Raw genomic sequence first — 17,849 nt, 5'->3', positions numbered from 1 at the left:
CACTTTCTGGAATATACATCTATCTTTTAGAACGATGGATTAAGTTGATGTGTTGAAACAGTAATATAATCGGGTTATTTTTTCTATAATTTTTGTCAGAGTATTTATTACTATTTGCTCCCTAATCTGTCTTTAGAATTATCCTCGATCGTAAAGGAGTATCATTTGCAACGCGTTGCACCAAATCCGACGTTGCAAATATAATTAATTAGAATCTTTCAAACGTAACTAACGTAACAAAATGGAAACAAACTCATGTATGAATATATCTCAGGACGGCTGGTTTGCTTGTTTTGAATTTTGCGCAAAACTACACGAGGGCTATCTGCGCTTGCCGTCCCTAATTTAGCAGTGTAAGACTAGAGGGAAGGCAGCTAGTCGTCACCACCCACCGCCAACTTTCGAGCTACTCTTTTACCAACGAATAGTGGGATTGACCGTAACATTATAACGCCCCCACCGCTGAAAGGGCGAGCATGTTTGGTGCGACCAAGATTCGAACCCGCGACCCTCGGATTACGAGTCGAACGCCTCAACACGCTTGGCCATGGCGGGCCATAGGACGGCTGGTATGGGTATTAACACTTTTACTAATAAGGCAGAGAAAAACGTTTCGACCTTCTTAGGTCATCTTCGGGTTATAAAATAAAAGAAGGTCGACACATTGCCCTTTGCTTTATTAGTAAAAGTGTTAATACCCATATCGGTCATCCTGAGATAAATTGTTACTTCAAGTGGGTTTCTCGTCATCGCGAAAATCAGGTATGAATATGTTGTGAGCATTTGTTTAGCTTTTAAATGCCGTTAGGGCCCTGCATGGCCAGGTGGTTAAGGCACTCGACTCGTAATCTGAGTGTCGCGGGTTCGAATCCCCGTCGCACCAAATATGCTCGTCCTTTCAGCCGTTGGGGCGTTATAATGTGACGGTCAATCCCACTATTCGTTAGAAAATGAGTAGCCCAAGAGTTGGCGGTGAGTGGTGATGACTAGCTTCCTTCCCTCTAGTCTTACACTGCTAAATTAGGAACAGCTAGTGCGCGAAATTCAAACCAAACCAAACTAGTAAAGTTCTTTGCTTATTTGTTGTTTTTATCGCAAAGATACACAATGAGCTGTCATGATAATGGATGTCGAACCTCTATTTTAGCATTCTGAGCTCTTAAACTTACTACTGAGCCGGCAGGGGGCAATAAAACTTTAGGAAATAGTTTTTGTTTGGTTTTATTTATATTTATTGATATTTTACTTCTTTCTAGAATCCATTTAATAAATAAAATATGTTACTTCTTTCTAGAGTCCATTTAATAAATAAAATATTTTACTTCTTTCTAGAGTCCATTTAATAAAAAAAATTTAATTCTTTCTGGAGTCCATTTAATAAATAAAATATTTACTTCTTTCTAGAGTCCATTTAATAAATAAAATATTTTACTTCTTTCTAGAGTCCATTTAATAAAAAAAATTTAATTCTTTCTGGAGTCCATTTAATAAATAAAATATTTACTTCTTTCTAGAGTCCATTTAATAAATAAAATCCTGTATATTTCTACTGATTTTCTGTGGACTTTTAAGTGTGAGATTTTGTTGATTTTTATAATTTTTTCTGACGTTTTATTTCTTAAATAACTGTAACTAGAATACAGTTTTTACATTATTCTAAATGCTGTAATTTAACAACACTATATTAATCTTAGCTTCTTCGTGGCTTTGCATTATTTTGTTTCCTAAATTGTTTACTAAAAATAGCACAGTAAAAAACAATTACTAGCATGAACGGTACCAGGTATGAATTATTGATACAGAAGTTCTTAGCAGATGAGCAATGGGCTTCCTGCTCTACTAACCAAATTTAATTAGAGTTCAGTTGGTCATCGTCCTTGGAATTGCACACAATGTTAGCCACCGTCCTTAGAGCTACACATAATCTACACGGGACTTTCTATTTTAGTCGTCACATGATTTAAAGTCCTGAGGAGGGGAATATAAGAGTAACAATTAGAATTTGTTCTGAAACACTTTCAACCTACTTGAACCACGTGTTTCGTATTATTTATGTACAATACAGGAAGAAACATTACACTATGTGACAGAAATTTTTGTTCCTGGATAGTATGTGTTATTTTTTAATTACTTATGTTGTAAAAGTACATAAAACGGCCATTATTCCCTTCAAACTTTGCTTTTGTGAGCTGGATAATGAAATTTAGAAATTAACCTATTTTATATGTAAAAACGGGCAAATTTGCACATTTTCATTTATATAAGGTCTGAATAAAACAACATATGAATCTAGATTTACATGTATTTATGCCAAAGTTATACAAAAATGTTTAGAAGTGAGTAGTTTCTCGAGATTTGCGTCTGTAATGTAAATCACTTTCACGTATCAGCCCCCAAGTATAGTCTCCCATTATGTTTTCGTTATACGTTCCTTGGTAGCGGCGTTCAGTATCCAGTATATCTTGGTGGAAGCGCTCGTCTTGCTCCTCTGAGAATGTTCTCATGTTCCCCTTGAATTTATCAAGATGAGCGTCAAGGATGTGGACTTTCAGAGACATCCTGCAGCCTATTTTGCCGTAGTTCTTCGCCAGAACTTCAACCAGTTGTACATAACTTTCGCCCTTGTGATTGCCCAAAAAGCCCCGAACAACTGCGACAAAGCTGCTCTAAGCTTTTTTTTCCTTCCTACTGAGATTCTTGGGAAACCTGTGCACTCCAGGATCTTCTTTATTTGTGATCCAACGAAGACACCAGCTTTGACCTTTGCTTCAGACAGCTTAGGAAAGAAGTCCCGAATATACTTGAAGGCTGCAGACTCCTTATCAAGAGCTGTGACAAATTGTTTCATAAGACCCAATTTTATGTGCAAAGTGGGAAAAATACCTTCTGGAGGTCTACCAGCGGCTCACACTTGACATTGTGCCTCACCACAGAGAACTCGGTCCGTTGTAGACAGTGCTTCCTGTTGTAGTGCGCTGCGGTGTCCCTGCTATCCCAAAGGTAAAGATAACATGGAAACTTGGTAAAGCTTCCTTGTAGATCCATCAGGAATGCCACCATTTTGAAGTATCCGATAACCTCCCAGCCATACTCATCATACTTCAAGGTTTCTATCAAGATCTTGACCTGTTGTATTCCTCTTTGAGGTGCACAGAAATATGTTTAAATTTTAAAAGGTCTAAAATTTGAATAATATGAAATCTTACTATTCAAGAAAGCAAAAACTGTCCATCTTACTTTCTAGATTTTTTTTCAGTGCTCGCAGGTAAAATGAGGTGCCCAGGGTTTGTCGTGATCCCCAACAGGCATGCCGAAATATGCCTCGTAGGCTTCACACATTTTAGCAGATGCTGTCACAGAGTACCTTTTCGCTCTTGTCTTGATAACTAGGTCACATACATTGCAGAATGCGTCTAAAGAATGCTTGGAGCTTCTTGATGTCACCTCTGTTAAAATCAGATAGGTCTATGTGTTCACTTAGACAGCTGGAACTAAACTGATGTGGTGAGTGGTGAGCCCCTGTATTTACATTACTATGGAAAGTTCTAGAAAATTCTAAAAGCTTCTAGAAAATTCTTGTAAGTTCGAGAAAATTCTCTATTAGCTACTCAGCACTGAATCTACCTGGAATGTTCTGAAAAATGGGTAAATTTGAAAATTTCATTACCCAGGTCACAAAAGCAAAGTTTTAAGAGAAAAATAGGTCTTTTCCATTTACTTCAGGCATAAGCAATTGGGAAATACTTTCTGCCCAGGAACAAGAAAAGTCAAAATTTTCTTACATAGTGTTATTATAATGAATAAGGATCGATGGCCGGGAACATCCTATTCTATTCTCAGATCACGTGACTTCTGTGTATTTAGAATAGCTAACACAATCGTTTTAAAAAGTCAGGTAAGAATGTGGACAGATTATGCTTCGTAAATGTCAAAATCTTTCTACGTATAAGGATAATATCTATCTGTATAAATGTATATATATTTATTAAGAATAATAAAAATATCGCAAATTTAAAAGTATTACCCTCTAGTCACAAATATATTATCATAATTAGATTTTACAAAATGTCATTAATATTATATAAACTGTAAGAGAAGATACTTTAGGACTCTGAAGTCCTCCAAACTTAAAACTAAGGTGCTATTTTTATTGTTCTCTAAATATATTTGTGGATTTGCTCTTTTACTGAGTTCTTTTTTTAAATCCGAATAAAGGAAAAAAAGAGTGATGTTGAACAGATTACCGTTATCTTATCGGAGGGCTTGTCCCCCCCGGGACAGAGGTATATCTACAGGATTCGATCCCTCTCGGTAGACACAGCAGACAGCTCGATGTGGTTTACACAAATAAATAACATGTGGAACAAAGTCTGTATATATTTTTTTAAAATATCCCACGGATCTCGGGTTATAATCACATCACCGAATATGCTCGATTTTCAGTTTTGATGGCGTTATAATGTTACTAGTAATCCCACTATTCGAATATATAGCAGCCCATGAGTTGGCAGTAGGTGGTGATGACTAGCTACCTTTCAGTTGGTCTATCACTTCTATACCAGAAATGGCTAGCGTAAATAGTCCTCGTGTAGGTTTTCGCGAAATTCGAAACAAATATCTTGAGTTTTATAAAAGAGTAATGCAAGTACAATGTAAGTGAGGAATGTTATCAGAGTTTGCTTGCTTTTCTCAAACAAGTTTCAGGAAACTAATATCTTGTTCTATGATTCTTTATAAAATAACATGATTGATATGATATGTAAGAAAACGTTCCACAGCCGATTAACAAAAATGATAGGACAATCCACAATGTTAAAATTAACTATAGCTTTTAAATTAAGTTAACGAGTAGTTTTGAACGAAATTAAACAATTATTTAAATATATCTGATTCACTAAGTTTGTCACATGATACCTTTCAAACTCTATTCCTCTATTTGAAAATATTTACTTTGATACTGGCTATTCTGTTTCCTAGTTTGCTGTTAAGTACAAATTTACACAATGAGGTATCTTCTCTAAACTCACCACGACCTTAAAAAACGCGAATTTTAGCATCATAAGCCCCCAGACATACAGCTGAGCCACTAAAAACCGGTTGGACCGCCCGACTTCGAAATAAATTTTATCTACAGAAAATGTCCCTCGCTAGGACAACGATAAGTCTACGGATTTACAACGCTAAAATTAGAGTTTCGATTCTCTAAGATGGACACAGCTGATAGTCCCCTGTGGCTTTGTTATCCCAAACACACACACACTCTACAGAAAAAAAATTATTTCCATTTAAACTATTGAAACAACATGTTTAATTAAATCATACCCAATCACTCAACAGTCACTGGTCTCTATATACCAATCAGACCAACCAAGTACATTATTGATATCATGTGGGAAATATATGTTAGTTTTTACAACACAGTTTTTATTAAATAATTGTTTGTTTTTGAATTTCGCGCAAAGCTACTCGAAGGCTATCTGCGCTAGCCGTCCCTAATTTAGCAGTATAAGACTAGAGGGAAGGCAGCTAGTCATCACCACCCACCGCCAACTCTTGGGCTACTATTTTACCAACGAATAGTGGGATCGACCGTAACATTATAACGCCCATACGGCTGAAAGAGCGAGCATGTTTGGTGCGTCCGATATTCGAACCTGCGACTCTCCGCTTACAAGTTGAACGCCTTAACATGCTTGGCAATGCCAAGCCGATTACACTTTAAGTTCCTCAAAAGGACAAAACGTTCTCGAAAAAACATTATGCTGCAGCTGAGAAAGCAACAACACTTTTAAGAAGTTAACAAATCAATCGGATTCTCAACTTTAAAGTAAAATTAATAAAATGAATTTATAAAACAGAACACGAAAATGGAGGGCTAAAATACTGAGGTGTACAGAGCGCGAATAGCCCACCGTCGAGGTTGGCGCTTCAAGAAAATTAACTACTGTCCTGACATCTAGTAAATATATTTACTACTATGAGTTATCTGCTAACTTTTTTCATATGATATTAAATCAAGAGCTGCTAAGCTTTTATGAATAATAACAATAATTTTACGCTTGCATTACTCATCAGTTACACGTTACACAATCACTATTCTCTCTTGTGTATTAAATACTGTTCCACATATATTTAAAATTCTTTATAGCACTTAATATTCAGGATAAAAACTTTTCCAAGGAATTATTTACTTTTTACTTTTTATATTCTTTATTTATTAACTTTAGAAAATTACATGCTTCGCACTTTTTATAACTAAACCATACATGATCTTAACTAAGTGTCATAAGATAACAGAAACACAATATCAGTATAGTTAACTAAGTGTCATAAGATAACAGAAACACAATATCAGTATAGTTAACTAAGTGTCATAAGATAACAGAAACACAATATCAGTATAGTTAACTAAGTTTGATAAGATAATAGAATATTAAAGATCGGTAAAGTTAACTAAGTATCATAAGATAACAGAAACACAATATCAGTATAGTTAACTAAGTTTGATAAGATAATAGAATATTAAAGATCGGTAAAGTTAACTAAGTATCATAAGATAACAGAAACACAATATCAGTATAGTTAACTAAGTTTGATAAGATAATAGAATATTAAAGATCGGTACAGTTAACTAAGTATCATAAGATAACAGAAACACAATATCAGTATAGTTAACTAAGTGTCATAAGATAACAGAAACACAATATCAGTATAGTTAACTAAGTTTGATAAGATAATAGAATATTAAAGATCGGTAAAGTTAACTAAGTATCATAAGATAACAGAAACACAATATCAGTATAGTTAACTAAGTTTGATAAGATAATAGAATATTAAAGATCGGTAAAGTTAACTAAGTATCATAAGATAACAGAAACACAATATCAGTATAGTTAACTAAGTTTGATAAGATAATAGAATATTAAAGATCGGTACAGTTAACTAAGTATCATAAGATAACAGAAACACAATATCAGTATAGTTAACTAAGTTTGATAAGATAATAGAATATTAAAGATCGGTAAAGTTAACTAAGTATCATAAGATAACAGAAACACAATATCAGTATAGTTAACTACGTTTGATAAGATAATAGAATATTAAAGATCGGTAAAGTTAACTAAGTTTGATAAGATAATAGAATATTAAAGATCGGTAAAGTTAACTACGTTTGATAAGATAATAGAATATTAAAGATCGGTAAAGTTAACTACGTTTGATAAGATAATAGAATATTAAAGATCGGTAAAGTTAACTAAGTTTGATAAGATAATAGAATATTAAAGATCGGTAAAGTTAACTACGTTTGATAAGATAATAGAATATTAAAGATCGGTAAAGTTAACTAAGTTTGATAAGATAATAGAATATTAAAGATCGGTAAAGTTAACTACGTTTGATAAGATAATAGAATATTAAAGATCGCTAAAGTTAACTAAGTTTGATAAGATAATAGAATATTAAAGATCGGTAAAGTTAACTAAGTTTGATAAGATAATAGAATATTAAAGATCGGTAAAGTTAACTACGTTTGATAAGATAATAGAATATTAAAGATCGGTAAAGTTAACTACGTTTGATAAGATAATAGAATATTAAAGATCGGTAAAGTTAACTAAGTTTGATAAGATAATAGAATATTAAAGATCGGTAAAGTTAACTACGTTTGATAAGATAATAGAATATTAAAGATCGGTAAAGTTAACTAAGTTTGATAAGATAATAGAATATTAAAGATCGGTAAAGTTAACTACGTTTGATAAGATAATAGAATATTAAAGATCGGTAAAGTTAACTACGTTTGATAAGATAATAGAATATTAAAGATCGGTAAAGTTAACTAAGTTTGATAAGATAATAGAATATTAAAGATCGGTAAAGTTAACTAAGTTTGATAAGATAATAGAATATTAAAGATCGGTAAAGTTAACTAAGTTTGATAAGATAATAGAATATTAAAGATCGGTAAAGTTAACTAAGTTTGATAAGATAATAGAATATTAAAGATCGGTAAAGTTAACTAAGTTTGATAAGATAATAGAATATTAAAGATCGGTAAAGTTAACTAAGTTTGATAAGATAATAGAATATTAAAGATCGGTAAAGTTAACTAAGTTTGATAAGATAATAGAATATTAAAGATCGGTAAAGTTAACTAAGTTTGAAAAGATTGTGAAATATTAAAGATAAAATAAGTTAACTAAGATTGATAAAATAGTAAAATATTGAAGATCAGTAGATTTAATAAGTGTAATAAGATAATAGAATATTAAAGTCAGTAGAGTGAACTAAGTTTAATAAAATGAAACAATATTGAAGGTCAGTAGAGTTCACTATGTTTGAGAAGATGGTCGAATATTGAAGATCACTAGAGTTATCTAAGTTTGAGAATAATACAATATTGAAAATCAGTAGAGTTAATTACGTTTGTTAAAATAGTACAATATTGAAGATCGGTGGATTTAACTAAGATTTAGAAGACTGTGGAATATTGAAGATCAGTAGATTTAACTAACTTTGATAAGATAGAAGAATATTGAAGATTAGTAGAGTTAATTAAGTTTGAAAAGATTGTGTACACTCCACCTGAGACTACGTGAGGTCCGAAATCGATTTTCTTCCCATTACTTACTTTATGCGGAAGGATATATTGACCTCAGTAGTGTATTCTGTACAGACTATAACGTTTTTATAGTCACCGTTGTGGGACAAACGGTATGGCAGGAGCAAAATGTTTTTCCCAAACATTTCTTTAGACTTGGGGTGTGATATCGTGTACCGTCCCAACCAAGTGGCCTTCATACGATTCTCTTAAGTTCAAGGCATAGAACAATTAATCATTCTCAAGTTAATAAGAAATATGAGAACCAGGTATCTGTAATACATTCACATCTGAATCTGTCTTGTCCGGCTTCTCAAGAAACGTAAGAAGAGCCCCATTCATTACTTAAATCAACTATGGTCTCAACGTTTTCGTAGATCGCACCATAAACAGTTTATTACCTAAACAACAATGTAAGTACCACAAAATACTAGAAAATGCAGTAGAGACAACTAAAAAAAGTTAAGATTGGTCGTTTAAAACAATCTAACAGAAACATGCTAACAGTTCTGGTCTCTTCAACCAATTCTCTTCTGTACCTTTCTTTTCCCATTTTCAAACTTTTAAAACCTATAATTTAGAACGTACCAGGTAGCAGGAAACTAGAGCCTGGGGACTTCGATTGTTTTTCAGAATGAGTTAGTTATGAATGAAAAGTTAGTTAAACTGTGGGTTTTATGTGGGTAGTAGCAGGCTGTGGAACCAAATGGGCTGACGCAATCACAACATTACTTAGAATAAAAAACTTCTGCTAGATATCATTACGCGAGTTTCCTATTGGTTTAGTTTCTTTTGGCAGCTTGAATGTCATTTCGACTTGTGGTGTTATAAGCTTCATCTCGATGTTACATTTGCTACCAAACGCTTTGAAATGCGATACTTGCTTGTTTTGTTTTGTAGTTAATATTGTGTCAATGATGAACTCTGTAAAGTTAACAGATCGTCATCTCGAGCATCATGACAAATAATACAATGTTCCTAGTTAGAGGAAAACCGAATTCGGCAAGAATTGGAAACAGCGTCATGGATCCATTCACATAGAACCAGCTGGATCATCTCAAATACGAACAGAATTAACTACATCAATTCAAATAGCAACAGAACCAACTATATCAATTCAAGTTTGAACATAACGAACTATATCAATTCAAACAGGGACAGAACCAAATGGATCAATTCAAACAGGAACAGAACCAACTGGATCAACTCAAATACGAACCGAACCAACTACATCAATTCAAGTTTGAACAGAACCAACTATATCAATTCAAACAGGGACAGAACCAACTGGATAAATTCAAACAGGGACAAAACCAACTGGATAAATTCAAACAGAGACAGAACCAACTGGATCAATTCAAACAGGGACAGATACAACTGGATCAATTCAAACAGGGACAGAACCAAGTGGATCAATTCAAACAGGGACAGAACCAAGTGGATCAATTCAAACAGGGACAGCACCAACTGGATCAATTCAAACAGAAACAGAACCAACTGGATCAATTCAAACAGGGACAGCACCAACTGGATCAATTCAAACAGAAACAGAACCAACTGGATCAACTCAAATACGGACCGAACCAACTACATCAATTCAAGTTTGAACAGAACCAAATGGATCAACTCAAATACGGACCGAACCAACTACATCAATTCAAGTTTGAACAGAACCAACTAGGTCAATTCAAACAGGGACAGAACCAACTGAATCAATTCAAACAGGGACAGCACCAACTGGATCAACTCAAATACGAACCGAACCAACTACATTAATTCAAGTTTGAACAGAACCAACTATATCAATTCAAACAGAGACAGAACCAACTGGATCAACTCAAATACGAACCGAACCAAATACATTAATTCAAGTTTGAACAGAACCAACTATATCAAGTCAAACAGGAAGAAAAGTGAGTTGATAGACTCAAAAGGAACAGAACCAGCAAATTCAATTGAAAGATGGATAGAGATTGATCGATTAATTTAAATAGGCACAAAAGTAACTCCTTCGATGTTATGCCACTTTCAAACTGCTAACATTACTCAGTTTGAAAGTTTTCGTTTAAATTTTAAGTCACTTCTAAACATTAAGAAGTGACCATTTTTCTCCAAGTTAATGATAAAGTCTGAGTTTTAAGTCACTTTTAAAAATTAAGAAATGCCCACTTGATTTCAAATTATTGATCAATGTTACACATTCATATGATAATCTAATGGCTTTTACAATGAAACTCCAATTATGATCGATCATTTTACGCGTTCAGGCTACTTGTTTAAATTATTTAGTGCTGTGAGTAGGTTTGTCAGTGTATGTCCGGAAAGACCATTGTGTCTCTAAACTGCTTAATAGATACATCTGTCTGCAGAAATATGGACACAGCTATAAATATTCGATCACACCTCAATTTATCTTATGTATTCAAACTTTCAATATGAAACAGAAGGATTTCAAAACAAACGTAACAAGAACGTTAGGCCTGAAATGAAGTCCTAGCGTACTTGTTACGTTTGTTTTGAAGTATTTAACATAAACATCAAGGCCTGACTCACCAAAGAAAACTCTGAGGCACATTTAATCAATATCATAATATTACATCATGATGAACCATTTTGACTCATGCATTTCAACTCTTTTGTAATGGAATTTGTTATGATATTAAAGTACTTTCTAGTTTATTATTGTTCTTAATACAACAAGTCTGCACCCAAAGTTAGAGGAAGAATGAGTAACCTTACCTTCAGATAGATGGCGTGTTGATTTTTAACACTGCAATGCTTGGGTCTAGTTTCAAACGTAATATAAGACTTGGCAAGCACGTTCAAACATTGCACCGTGTGTGCACGAGAAGAATCTGAGGTACAGTCCACAAATGAAAACATACACACGGACAACAGGACGTCCAGTTGTTAGATAGAGTTTGAACATAATTATGTTTGAGCAAGTTATTGTATTTGGAGTTAAACTCTACTGAAAAGTGGACACCTGTCAAGATGTCTAATCGTTACACAGAGTTTGAAGAAAAGTATATTTCTTTAGTATACCATATCCTTATCCTAACATTTTATGGAAACAAACGTACTTTTAATGAAACGTGAATAGCATTTAGGATATCTTACAAAGACCTCAATGACTTATTTCTGACACAATTTGATTATTAAGTTGCTGGACAGAAGATCATGTGCTTTTTTATTTGTTCCTTTTTGTCAAGAAGGTGTCCGACAAAATGAAATCGTATTCAATTCAATTCCCATCCAAACTTATTCCCAAACTAGATAACAAAATATACTGTAATATATAACACATGAAAACGTGGCATAAACAACAATAACATAGACGTCTTACACAGAGTTCATCCTCTCTAACAGAAAAAAAAATAATTAAAAAAGAAACATTTACCTAAATTCCACGCCAGCCATGGCAAGGTAGTTAAGCCACTCGATTCGTAATGTGAAGGTCGCGGGTTCGAATTTCCATTGTACCAAACATGCTCGCCCTTTTAGCTGTGAGGGCGTTTTAATGTTACAATCAATCCCAATATTCGTGACTAAAAGAATAGCCAGAGAGTTGTCAGTGGGTGGTGATGACTAGCTGCCTCCCCTCTAGTCTTACACTGCTAATTTAGGGACGGCTAGCGCAGATAGCCCTTCTGTAGCTTTGAGCGAAATTCGAAACAAACTAAACCAAACCATAAATTCCAGAAAATAATACCATGTCATATATTAAATATAATTAATTGAGAATAAATCTTTTCTTAATGAAATACAAAAATAATCAAGTAAATAGGTTTTTCAACATAAGATTTTTTATTTCTCTTATATTATTGGGTGTAACATTCCAAATATTTACCCCAATAAAAGTTTTAAAGATTCATCTGTTTGTCTCTTTTTAAAGTTGTATATGTTAATCAGCAATAAAGTCTCGTATCATGAATATTAATGTATTTAATAAATCAGCCTAGTATTCTGATAATTGTTTAATTTCGAAATCTATATTTAAGATCCTATTGAATCTCCACTATGATCAATGTGTGTTATTGGGTTACACCAGTTTAAGAGAATTCCATTCCTCATCACAAACCATGAACCGAGGAGAGAAAAATTGGGCCAACATCATACTGAAAAGTATCAAACATACCTCTTCATGTGAACGTGGTTTGAATTCACTATGAACACGTGACTAGTGTGTGGGTTTTCCCCATAGTAAATACAGAACACAACAACAGTATATATATATATGTCCTTGTTATTAAAAAAAAAAAAAGCTATTAACCACGAGGTATATAATTTAATTTATTTTTTATTATAAACATACAATTACATGCGAAATAATAAGTTATATCAGAAACAAACTGAATTTTATATAGGTTAGGTTAGATCGTTTTCTTGCAATATATAGAAATAATAACAAAACGAAAATACAAGTTTGTATCACGTCACGCTTTCTTTCTGTTGATTTCTCGAAACATAAAGATTTGTAAAAGTCCAAATACATTTATTCAGTTAAGGTTTGGTTTGGTTTAGTTTGAATTTCGTTCAAAGCTCCACGAAGGCTATCTGGGCTAGCCGTCCCTAATTTAGTAGTGTAAGACTAGAGGGAAGGCCGTTAGTCATCACCACCCACTGACAACTCTCTGGCTATTCTTTTAGTCACGAATATTGGGATTGATTGCCACATTATAACGCTCTCACGGCTGAAAGGGTGAGCATGTTTGGTGTGACGGAGATTCAAACCCGCGACCCTCGGATTACGAGTCAAGAGTCTTAACCACCTGGCCACGCCGGGCCCATCCAGTTAAAAGTCGTTCAACAAATGTCTGCTCATTACAGTTTTAGTGCGAGAGAGCAATAATGAGGTGTTGTGAAACCTTGTAAGTGTAGTGAGTGTTGGTATAATAAGACTAAAGTGAAGACATGGAGTGGGATTATCTATCCTATAGTCAAGTGGACAAAAATTATCATGAAAGTGAAAAATATCGATTCAATTTTCAACTCAAATAGTTTCTAAATTAAACTGTTTTCTGTTAATCGCCAATGTTTGTTAAATATAAATATAATAAAAACAAACATTGTAATAAATAGAGACTCTTAATTAACAAATCAACCAATAGCGTTACAATTTTGTTATATATGCATTTTATTTTCTACTTTCGTTGCTAAGCAACGTGGCGTGAAAGCAAGCCACTATTAGAACGTAGTGTTACCAAAACACGTTCGCTTTTCTGGATATTATAAATTATTAATCTAACTGATTTTTACCAATAATTACTCTTAATATGCCATAAATTCCTTTCATGAATTATCTCATTTTTGATTGGATCACAAATGAAGTTACCAATGTCTGACTGTCTCAAAACTGCACTTTTTCTGCCACGTTGTTGGTAAAGCATAGTTTGTTTGTTTCAGTTATACGGCTCTATTAATTCTGTTATTTTTAACGGGATAAATGCTAATAGTTCTTATGTACTCAAACTAGTTTAATTTATCATCAGTTGTAATATCCGAGAACTTCACAATATATTTATATGCTTACTATTAGCAATCTTATTTTCATTACTAAAAATATAAACTTACACTATTCAAGATTTATAAAGAAATAGTTTACATTAAATCAATACTTTAATATATCTAGTGAGAAATTAACCATTTCAATTAAATATTTTAAATTATTAAAATTTGTATGTTTGTTTTTGAATTTCGCGCAGGGCTACCAGCGCTAGCCGTCCTTAATTTAGCAGTGTAAGACTAGAGGGAAGGCAGCTAGTCATCACCACCCTCCGCCAACTCTTGGGTTACTCTTTTATGGATGAATAGTGGGATGGACCTTAACGTTATAACACCCCCACGGCTGAAAGGGTAAGCATGTTTGATGTGACGGGGATTTGAGCCCGCGACCCTCAGATTACAAGCCGATCGCCCTTAAATTATTATAAACAAATGAAATAACCGTGCATGAAATAATAAATCTGACATATCATAAGCGTATAATAAAAATAACAGTGGTCTCATAACAGATCTGTTAACATATAATAAAAACTTAGTGGTATTAGAACAGAACTACTAAAATACAATATAAACACAATACTGATGTCAGAACAGAGCTATTAACAATCGATACAAACAATAGTGGTTCCCGAACAGAGCTACTAACATGTAAAAACAACAATGGTGTCAGAACAGAGTTACTAACGTATAATAAAAACAACAGTGGTGTCAGAACACAGCCCCGAGGAACCCCTCTTGTAGTTATTAATTCATGAGAATATTTGCTATCAATATTAATTATTGAGATTTTGTACATCAAATAACTCTCCAACGAATTATACATTTGACCCCTTATTGCCATATTATGTACCAGCTGTACTAAATCTCCCCAGAAGGGTGTGTGTGTGTGTGTTTCTTATAGCAAAGCCACATCAGGGTATTTGCTAAGCTTACTGAGGGGAATCGAGCCTCTGATTTTAGCGTTGTAAATCCGTAGACTTACCGCCGTACTAGCGGGGGGCCTCAGGAGGGAATTATGTAGATTCATAATTAATGAAAAGCTACTTTCCTTAAACGTAATTGTAAAAAACACAAAAACGGCCATATAAACTGCAATACATGAATATGGAGATTTGCATGGATTTCCACATGGACCCAACAAACAAAAATAGAGTACCCCTCCCTAGGATAGAAGTTATGTAAATTACGGATTAATAGAAGGCTATCTTGTGACACGAAAAATTGCTTTACTTATACATAGTTGTAAAAAAAAAAAGCAAAAATGCTCATACAAACTACAAAATGCAAAAGATGAAACCGAAAATTTTGATTTATTTTCACACGGACCACAAAACACCTTTGCGCCAAAGATCCATCAAGAATGGGCGAAGATAGAGTAAAAAAACACCCATAAAAATGCAAAACTGAAAATTTGCAAGTACCCACATGGAGTCTCCAAACCAATTTTGGTGAATGTCTATGTACACCCTGCAAAGTAGTTAGATGGTCATATAACAGACACTACGATAATATAATTATGTAGATTTATCCAATCAAATGCTTTAAATATGTCCAAAGACTGCTCTAATAAATTCACTTTTCTCCATAAAATTGAGGCCCGGCATGGCCTAGCGCGTAAGGCGTGCGACTCGTAATCCGAAGGTCGCGGGTTCGCGCCCGCGTCGCGCTAAACATGCTCACCCACCCAGCCGTGGGGGTGTATAATGTGACGGTCAATCCCACTATACTCGTTGGTAAAAGAGTAGCCCAAGAGTTGGCGGTGGGTGGTGATGACTAGCTGCCTTAGGGACGGCTAGCACAGATAGCCCTCGAGTAGCTTTGTGCGAAATTTCCAAACAAACAAACCATATAATTGATGGTAATTTCTCTCAACAGTTAGATAGTTTACTGAGTGGAATTGCTCTTATGAAATGTTTAAGTGGTTGTTGTTGTTTTTGATACAATTGGAGAGAAGAAAATCTTCAATTATTCAAAATGTCATCTGAGTCAATCCTTTGTCAAAAGATCTTGGTTGCGATCTCGTATTATACAAAACCCGTGGATTACACTTATGTATCTTTTCCTTTCGGCTCCTAATAAGGAAATTATCGTAAAATAAAACATGTTTTTTTTTTTGTATAAACAATGGACTAGATGACTTGTACTGTAATTAACTGAAAAGAACAATAGAACAATTAAAAGTTTTACTTAAGAATAATATTGTCACGCGCTATTGAACGCATGTTAAAAAAGAATTAGGGTTAGACAGATTATTTCTAAGACGGTTTAAACTGCCTGACGAAGGGCTTCTGCCCGGAACTTTGCAAATTAATATAAAGATTCGTCATAGACGTGTGTTTTTACTTATTCCATTCTATTTTGCTTCTTTCAAAAAGAATTAGAATGATTAAAAAGTCTCTAGCTATATAACAAAAGTACAGAACAACAACAACGAAGAAAGACAATTACGAAACTTTGTTCATGGTAAATACTTTAATGAACGTTTCTAGGAACACTTTTTTGCTACTGTGAATTCTAAAGAAATCAATGAGAACACGTTCTAACTAAACATGGTATGCTTAATAAAACACCATTGAACACCAGGTTCTGAAATAAGTGTAACAGTTTCCTTGATCGAAAATTCACAGCATCTCCATCCCATCACAACCACGTGATTAGGGCTTTCGACTCGCTGGTTCGAATCCCCGTTACACCAAGCGTACTTGCTCTTTCAGCCGTGGAATCGTTATAATGTGACGGTCAATCACATTATTTGTTCATTAAAGAGTAGTCCAAGAGTTGGTGGTGAGTGATGATTACTAGCTGTCTTCCCTCTAGCCTATCACTGCTAAAATAGGGACGGCTAGCAAAGATAGCTCTCGCGTAGCCTTGCGAGAAATTTAACAAATAAACAAACACAGCATATATTCTGATTCACTTTTATAAATCTAAAACAAACAGAAATATTTCTTAATCTTTGTAATTAACGGTTTTCCGTGGCTTAATCTTTACAATTCTCTTTAACGTGCGTTTGATAACGCGTGTCATTACTATTGTTAAATCAGTTTATAATCGTTGCATGTGTTATTTTCAACTAGTTATAAGCTGTGTGATTCTAGAAAAAGATAAAAGCCGAAACTTTGAGTTTAAATTAATTTTTTTTTCTGGAATGTCATTTGTTATTTTTTGTATTTTTTTTCTGAAATGTAATTTTTTATTTTTTTATTTTTTTGGAATGTCATTTGTTATTTTTTGTGTATTTTTGGAATTCATTTGAAATGTTTTTTTTGTCATTTTTATTTTTTATTTTCTGGAATGTCATTTGTTATTTTTTGTACTTTTTTCTGGAATGTCATTTGTTATTTTTCATTTTTTGGAATGTCATTTGTTATTTTTTTATTTTTCTGGAATGTCATTTGTTATTTTTTTTTTTTTTTGAATGTCATTTGTTATTTTTTTTTTTTCTGGAATGTCATTTGTTATTTTTTTCTGGAATGTCATTTGTTATTTTTTTATTTTTTGGAATGTCATTTGTTATTTTTTATTTTCCTGGAATGTCATTTGTTATTTTTTATTTTTTTGGAATGTCATTTGTTTTTTTTTTTTCTGGAATGTCATTTGTTATTTTTTGATATACAATAAAATCATTTAACGTGTGTCTTCTCTCAATTACTTTTGTTGGTAAATAAAGATGGTGGAAATGCGGATATCTATCGTTACATGCTCTCCATAAAGGTTTGGTTTGTTTTGAATTTCGCGCATA

The 17,849-nt window shown here is 33.5% G+C and overlaps 1 protein-coding gene across 1 annotated transcript in view; it reads left to right on the top strand.

The window, feature by feature from the left end:
* LOC143228310 (O-acyltransferase like protein-like) overlaps positions 1-17,849 on the top strand; it is a 412,295-nt gene that overhangs the window by 324,605 nt on the left and 69,841 nt on the right. The gene's annotated exons all lie outside the window — the stretch shown is intronic.

Source organism: Tachypleus tridentatus, chromosome 10 (assembly GCF_004210375.1).
Source record: "Tachypleus tridentatus isolate NWPU-2018 chromosome 10, ASM421037v1, whole genome shotgun sequence".
In the NCBI taxonomy this organism is placed as follows: Eukaryota; Metazoa; Arthropoda; class Merostomata; order Xiphosura; family Limulidae; genus Tachypleus; species Tachypleus tridentatus.
This window is presented reverse-complemented; position numbering and strand designations above follow the sequence as displayed.